The sequence below is a fragment of the Nicotiana sylvestris genome, chromosome 9 (genome assembly GCF_000393655.2).
Source record: "Nicotiana sylvestris chromosome 9, ASM39365v2, whole genome shotgun sequence".
In the NCBI taxonomy this organism is placed as follows: Eukaryota; Viridiplantae; Streptophyta; class Magnoliopsida; order Solanales; family Solanaceae; genus Nicotiana; species Nicotiana sylvestris.
In genome coordinates, this window is record NC_091065.1 from 73,977,628 (window position 1) to 73,986,364 (window position 8,737).

Consider the following 8,737-nt stretch of genomic DNA (forward strand, 5'->3'; position numbering starts at 1 on the left):
TACCAAACAATACACGTCTAAATCATACTAACCAAACAAGCAACTCCGAAGCAAATGGAGCGCACCAACATCTTCTGCTGAGCTGATAGCCTACTTGGAGGGCTCTCGACCTATCTATCGGGACCAGCAGGCATGAAACGCAGCGTCCCCAGGCAAAAGGGACGTCAGTACGAATAATGTACCGAGTATGTAAGGCACATAAATAAATACATAAGAGACATGAAAGACATATAGAGTACATGACTCAACTTGTAAGTCTGAATAACTTTGTAAATCATAAATTACTTTTAGCGTCATGCATATGCGTATGAATGTCATGTCGTGCATAGGTACATGTTTCATAACATCATCAGCCTCTGAGGGTATCCCATCATATCATATCGGCCACTGTGGGCAAAATCATCATTGTATACCAGCTGATCATATGGTGGTGCGTATATAATGTCATAACCTCTTCCCATATCCCATATACATATACATACATATATACGCGTATATAACGCCGTTTGAATCATATTTTAGCCACTGTGGGCAACATCATCATCATATACCAGCTGATCAGGTGGTGGTGCGTATACAACACCGTAGCCTTTTCCCATATCCCATATACATATATATACATACATATATATGCGTATATAACGCCATCTGATCACGGGTCAATGTACATGAATGCAATGCATGAAAAGTACATTAATAAAATCTTTCGGAATGTCATAAGACCATTTTGCCTTTGAGTAATATCATAAAGTAAACTCTTCTAAACTTTCGTATTTTTCTGAGACCCATGAACAGATGATAAAATATTATGACACATGAAAATTTAAGAACATAGATATCTCTAATACTTCTATGAATAGAGTCATTTATGGAATTTGTGCATTTGCACGTTTCATTCGTATCGTATGGATTCATGCCAAAAGAAAGAAGGGATAGCCTTAACATACATGGACCGATTCTCTTGACAATTCCTCTAACACACGTCTTGTGTGACGAACATGTAACGGCGGATCGAAGTAGGGGAAAATCCATATGATATTTTTGAGAAATATTGCACCGTACTCTCTTAGAATCGCAAAATCTCATTGCTACAACATTATGTAGTCTCGTATGATTTTTGTATCAAACTTACATTGCCAATTTTTTGAATAAGTTGCTGAACTTTCTTTTGAATTTGATCATAATATTGGAAATTGGTGTGGAACATTTGTTATATGACTTACCTTTTATTTGGTAACTAGACATGATATGACTCACGTTTTTATGTGTTCATCCATCGTTAAATGGAAATGACTCACTTTATTTAAGAATTGCCACATATCATTATTACTTTTGAGTCACACTTCTCTGATTCTCTTGTTGCCACATTACTACACTTAACCTTATCCAAAAAATTATCTACTTATTAATTAATTGGGTAATGTCCTGTTACCCACACCAAGGATGGCGAATGGGCAATAAGTATACCCGTAAAATTGAGAATTATTCTCACTTACTTAAAATATTACTCATTTTTCACATACCTTATACACCTTACTAATATGGTCATGTGGTACCTCGCATGACACTAGTCCATAAATACTGGGTATTTTAGCTCGGGCCGTATTTTATCCCAAAATGCCAAACTTTGTCAAAATTCATTTTCTTAGACTTGCTCCCCCTTTTACCTTCATGAATTTACTAATCACTTGTGAAATAGCATAATCCTTATAATTCCCAAATAATCTTTTCCTTGGACTGATGTCAATTACCTTACGACAAATTCCACGTAAAATACTGCAGGATACAACATTGTCGTAACTTATTAGGCGTGAAACAGGGGATTACAGCTAGACAGATTTTTGTATTCGACTGTATTCATGGCATGAAACATGGGATTACATGTGGACAAATTATTGTATTCGACTGTATTCACAATGTGAAACAGGGAATTACACTGTTTTTAAACGGAAAGTGAATCAATTAACATAATAGACTTCTAATATAACTCAACAAACTCAATTATAACACGCAAATTTTGTATTTCCAATTATAAAAAAGATTCTCAACCGAAAAATACCCCAAAAACATAGCAATCTTCAGAGAAATTATATAATACATCTGAATACATAAATTATATTAATTAAACAAATATATGAATACATTCATGGAATATAGCGAGACAGTGAATACAATGAAATACATAGAATACAACGGGATACATTGAAAGACAATGGAAAAAAAAGATAATGAATACAATGAAATACATAGAATACAGCGAGATACATTGAATACAATGAAAAAAAGACAATGAATACAATGAAATATAGCGAGATACATTGAAATATATTAACACAAAATTCAAGTTGCTCAGCCCCCAACTCCGTCGTCTTTGTTAAAGAACAACCCTAATGTCGTCTCATTGAAGTAGCATCAGTATCCAGTCCTTGCTCGCCGTCACCGTTGCCCAAGAGAAGACCACCAAAAGAAGAAAAAAAAAGAATCTAACTACCATCAGATATCACAATGAAACTATTTAACAATGAAAAGCTTTCCAGAACGAAGATGAATATTCTGAATCTCTAACATACAACTCCTTGACCTACTTCAAGTTGCACTTTATTGCATTTTGTCCTTTGATTATGTGTAATTTCTTGAGACATCTTATAAAGATGAAAACCAGAAAACTCAAGGTCATATATTTTGAGTTCCGTAAGGTAAACATACGGGTTGCCGACGATTAGCACGTAATTATCGGCGAAATAACGGAGGTTTTTGTTGATCCGATATGTTGTGTCAAAGAATGAGATTGGGAGGCTGAGGGCGGCATATCAATGAATAACGGCCACGTTCGAAATGGTGACGGTGGCAATTACTGCAGCGTCCGGCAGAGGAGAAGACATCGGGAAGTAGATGGAGAGAGAGGGATAATAGATATGGGGTAGGGGATAGGAAATATTTGAGGGGATATGAGAAAAAAAATTATACAAAGCTTATTTTATGGCTTAAGGGTAGGAGATGACCACAAATAGATATTTGGCTATAAAAAATTAAAAGGTAGCTATGGAATATAATTTTTTAAAAGGATATTTATTTAAAATAAATAAGGTATCAACCTTTGCTATAGGAGGTAACTAATCCAATAAGTAAGAGGTTAGTACTTAGTGCCCGTTTGGCTAAGCTGACCAAAACTACTTATACTTTAAAAAGTGCTTTTGTTCAAAAGTATTTTTTTTTTTAAAATTACTTTTGAAAAATTACAGTTTGTGTTTGGCCAGTCCATTTAAGAAGTACTTTAATAAGCAAATTGTGTTTGGACAATCTTTTCAAAAAGTACTTTTGAATGTCGAATTACAAAAAAAAAGACAATACATATTCAATTTACATGTAGTATATTATATTATTATATAAAAGAGAAAAATGAATTTAAATATTATTATTAAAAAATAATTAATTTTTCTTTTTATTTAATTAGAATATAAAATATAAAGTAAAAATATATATTAAAGATTTTAATCAATATAATAGTTATCCAAAGCAATAATATTAGGTATTTGATATTACTTATTGTTTATCAGACCCCTGACCACCTCCTTGCGATAGAACCATCTCAACTCTCCTGGCCACATTGGCCACCTCCTAGAAAGCAATCTCACTCCCAGTCTCCTTGGCCATCTAAAGCCGAATAGGCTGGATAAATCCCTCAATGAACCTCCTCACCCTCTCTCTCTCGGTGGGAAGTATGATAAGATTATGACTAGCCAAGTCGATGAATCTGGTCTCATACTGAGTAACGGTCATAGAACCCTGCTGGAGTGATCAAACTGCCTCTGATAGATCTCTCTTTGAGTGATGGGGAGAAACTTCTCCAGAAATAGCTGAGTAAACTGCTCCCAAGTCAAAACTGGCAATCAGGCTGGTCTAGCCAAACAATAATCTTTCCACTAAGTCTTGGCGGATCCAGACAAGCGAAAAGTAGCAAAATCGACCTCATTGGTCTCCACTATCCCCATGTTCCTAAGAACCTCATGACAACTGTCTAGATAATCCTGGGGATCCTTAGAAGATGCACCGCTGAAAGTAGTAGTGAAGAGTTTGGTGAACCTGTCCAACCTCCATAAAGCATCATCATACATAGTTGCTCCATCACCGGTCTAAGCTACCACGCCCGGCTGAACTGCACCAACTGGCTGAACTATTGGAGTCTAGAACTGGGGAGATACCTACTCCGGAGTGCGAGTAGCAAGAGTCTGGGCTCCTTCTCCAGCCTAAGAGACGGTCGGTGCTACAAGAAGCAAGCTTGCCCGGGTGACACTCTCCATAAGGCCCACTAGACGGACCAGAGCATCCTGGAGTCCGGGGTAGCAATAAACCCCTTTGGGACCTAAGCTAGGCCTACCGGAACTATCGAGGCCAGAACCTCATCATCAAAGTCAAACTGAGGCTCCGCTGCTGGTGTTGCTGCTCTGGGCTAAGCTTTGCCCCTACCTCGGCCTCTAGCACGGCCTCGGCCTTGCCCTATGCCCCTCGTAGGACTACTGCTGGGAGCTCGGGCTGCTGGTCAATGGATGAGGAATAGCGCGTTCTCGCCATCTGTGAAAGAACAAAGTAGAAATTCAATTAGCATTGAGAAACCAAGCCGCACGACATGAAAGAATAACTATGAAGTTTTCCTAACTTTGTAGCCTTTGGGGGATAAATACAGATGTCTCCGTACCGATCTCTCAGAGTCTACTAAGCTTGTTTGTGAACTATGAGACCCATGTAACCAAGAGCTCAGATACCAACTTGTCACAACCCAGATTTTCCACCCTCGGGAGTCGTGATGGCACCTACTAATGTAAGCTAGGCAAGTCGACTGTTTGAACCAATTACCTTTTTACCCCTTTTATATTCTTTAACAATTATAAAGCAATAATGTGTAGGCAGCGAAATTTACAATAAGTGGAAGAAAAGCAATAAATTGTCTGAATATGTATCTAATACCACTGTTTGAGCATCGAATACCCATAACTGGTGTCACAGTTTCATAGACAATCTAAGAATACTACATCCAAAGACTGAAAGATGAAAGACACACTATTTCTGAATTAAGTAAATGAAACAGGAATAAAGGGATAAAGGGAGATGCCAGGGCATGCGGACGCCTACATGACTACCTTGGATCTCCGTGTGGACTGAAGGCAGCTACCCAATCTAAGGTCCAAAAGCTGCTGCTCCGGGATCTGCACACAGTGCAGAGTGTAGTATCAGCACAACCGACCCCATGTGCTGGTAAGTGCCTAGCCTAACATTGGCGAAGTAGTGACGAGGATAGGACCAGACTACCAAATGAACCTGTGCAATTCAACTATATACAACAGAGAAAAAGAACAGTAATATATAGTCAAGTATCGGAGGGTTAACATGCTGCGAGGGAAATATCAATTTAGAATAGAAAGACAACAGGTAATTGGAAGAACAACATATCTCAGACATCAACAAAGAATCAGAAATCAATAAGTACACGGCATCACCCATCGTGATTTTACTCTCGTCCTCACCAAAGGAATCAAGTAATGAAAATGTGCACGACATCACCTTCGTGCTTTTACTCTCGTCCTCACCATATAATCAATATAATCGGCACGGAATGGTACATCGTGAGGCATGGCATCACCCTTAGTGCTTTACACTCTTTCCTCACAAATCATACACGGCATCACCCTTCGTGCTTTAACACTCTCTCACCAAACAATACACGACATCACCTTTCGTGTTTTAACATTCTTCCTCACCCAAACAAGAATCACAAACAATAGGGCAATGAAGTAAATGAAATTACAATAAGAATCCCAGCAAGGGAACAACATCAAAAGAAATATCAACATCCCGGCAAGGGAGGCCATGTAATAATTCTCTTCTTTTTCTCATTGTTACTTTATAAATCACTTCACAACTTGAGCCAATGCTCTAAAAGGTTCAATTACCACTTATACTTTCACATTTCATTATACAACTTGAGCCAATGCTCCTCAATGTTCAAATGTCACAATTACTTCCACAAACGTTGTCTAATAATAGAAATCATCACCAAAGCATGAATAATACAACGAAGTCATAATCCTCACAATATACGACTAACAGGCATGCTTGACACCAACGTATAGATACTCGTCACTATACCTATACGTCGTACTCAACATATACCACATAGCAAATAGGACTCGACTCCTAATCCCTCAAGCTAAGGTTAGACCAAACACTTACCTCGATGCCATGAACACAATTCAAGTCTTTACTATCGCTTTACCTCTTGATTCCACCACTAATTCGCTCGTATCTAGCCACAAGTTACTTAATTGCATCAATAAATGCTAAATGAATCAATTCTAATGCATAAAAATGAGTTTTCTAAAGTTTTACCCAAAAAGTCAAAAATCGCCCCGGGGCCTACATGGTCAAAACCTAAGGTTCGAACCAAAACCCGATTACCCATTTCCCCACGAACCCAAATATACAATTTGTTTTGAAATCGGACCTCAAATCGAGGTCCTAATCCCCAATTTTTGAAAAACCTAGGTTCTATCCAAAATACCCAATTTCCCCCATGAAAATCATTGATTTTGAGTTGAAATCATGTGAAAGGATGTTAAAGATTGAAGAAAACTAGTTAGAATTGACTTACAATCGATTTGGAAGAAGAGTTGTCTTTGAAAAATTGCCTAAGAGTGTTTTGGTTTTGAAAGAGTGTGAAAAATGAAAGATTTTTGGCTAAGTTATAAAATTGCAGGTTGCAGATGTCGCAATTGCGACCAGGGTTCGCAATTGCGAACTTAGACTTCTGCTAAGCTCGCATTTGTGAAGCAACTTTCGCATTTGCGAAGTGGGAATTGCAAACATGTCGCATTTGCGACGATTGGCTACAAACTGGGGGATTGCATTTGAGAGGTAGGCTAGCCTGGGCTATTTTCGCATTTGCGACAAAGCCTTCGCATTTGCAAACTCACATTTGCAATGCGAAGCCTGCAGGCCTGCAATGCAGCAGCTGAAGTTTGCAACTTTCCAAGTCCAAAATCCACCCCGTGACCTATCCAAAACACACTTGAGCCCTCGGGGCTCCAAATCAAACATGCACACCAACCATACAGACTCGCTCGTGCATTTAATTCACTAAAATAACATCAACAACTATGAATTTAGCATCAAAATTATGAAATTTCTCAAGAACTTCAAATTTTCCAAATTTTTCTCAAATACGATCCGATTTACATCATCTCAAGTCCGTTTATTACCAAATTTCACAGACTTATCTTAAATCACATATAAGACCTATTCCGGGCACCAGAACCAAAATACGTGCTTGATACCATCAAGTTTTAAACACATTTCATTTTCAAAAACTCATAAATATTCCAAAAAATAATTTTCTTTAAAAATTCATTTCTCGGGCTTGCGACCTTGGAATTCGATTCCGGGCATACGCCCAAGTCCCATATTTTCCTACGGACCCTTTGGGGTCGTCAAATCATAGGTCCGGGTCTGTTTATCCAAAATGTTGACTGAAGTCAACTTAAATTTATTTTAAAGTCGAAATTCATCATTTTTCACAGATTTTCACATATTGGCTTTCCAGCTACGTGCTCGGACTGCGCGCGTAAATCGAGGTAAGATAGAAAGAGGTTTTTAAGGCCTCGGAATGCAAAAAAGGGGAAATGACAAAAACAACACTCCTGAGGTACCGCCTCGTAGTCTCGAATCGTAAAATGAATCACAACTTTCCTTATATCACCCATGTGTATCAATAATCACAACGGCATGGCAGAAACTTCGTGCAACAATAACAATCTCATGGCAGAAACCTCGTGCCACAATAACAACTGCACAACAAAAACCTCATGCACAATAACAACCGCATGACATAAACTGCATGCCACTATAACAATCGCGCAGTAGAAACCTCGTGCCACAATAACAACCACACGACAGAAATCTCACGCCATAATAACAACCGCACAACAGAAACCTCGTGCCACAATAACAACACTGAATAAAGTAACAACAACAACAACGACAATAACACAAGAATACGATAAATAAATCAACTTAGGAACTCCAGAACACCAAGAGACGGAAGAACGATCTCACAAGGAAAGACACAACAAGAAATAATGGTATAACATAGCATTAGCTCAACAAGAAATAGACATTGTGTAGCTATGATTCCACATAAGTACAATTCAACGATAGGAGGGATAATGTGAATCAATGACTCCAATTAAGGGTAAGTCAACAAGGATAAGGTATAATATAACATTAGCTCATTTTATGCTTTGCAATTGTTATGTGACTTGCTGGGGTAGTTGATTCGGGTCCGAAGAGATTTCGAAATGAATTGAGACACTTAGTCTAAAGGTTGAAAGTTTAAGTTAAAATGGTTGACCGGATGTTAACTTATGTGTAAAAGACTTTGGAATGGAGTTTTGATGGTTTTGTTAGCTCCGTTGGGTGATTTTGGAATTAGGAGAATGTACGGATAGTGATTTAGAGGTCAGTAGTTGAATTAGGCTTGAAATGACAAAAGTTGGAAATTTAGTAAGTTTGAATGAGAGTGGTCTTTGTGGTTACCGGGCTTGGATTGGGGTTCCAGGAGTTATAGTAGGTTTGTGGTGTCATTTGTTATTTGTTTGCAAAATTTGAAGTCAATCGGACGTGATTTGATATGTTTCAGCATCGAATGTGGAAGTTAGAAGTTCAAAAGTTCATTATGCTTGAATCG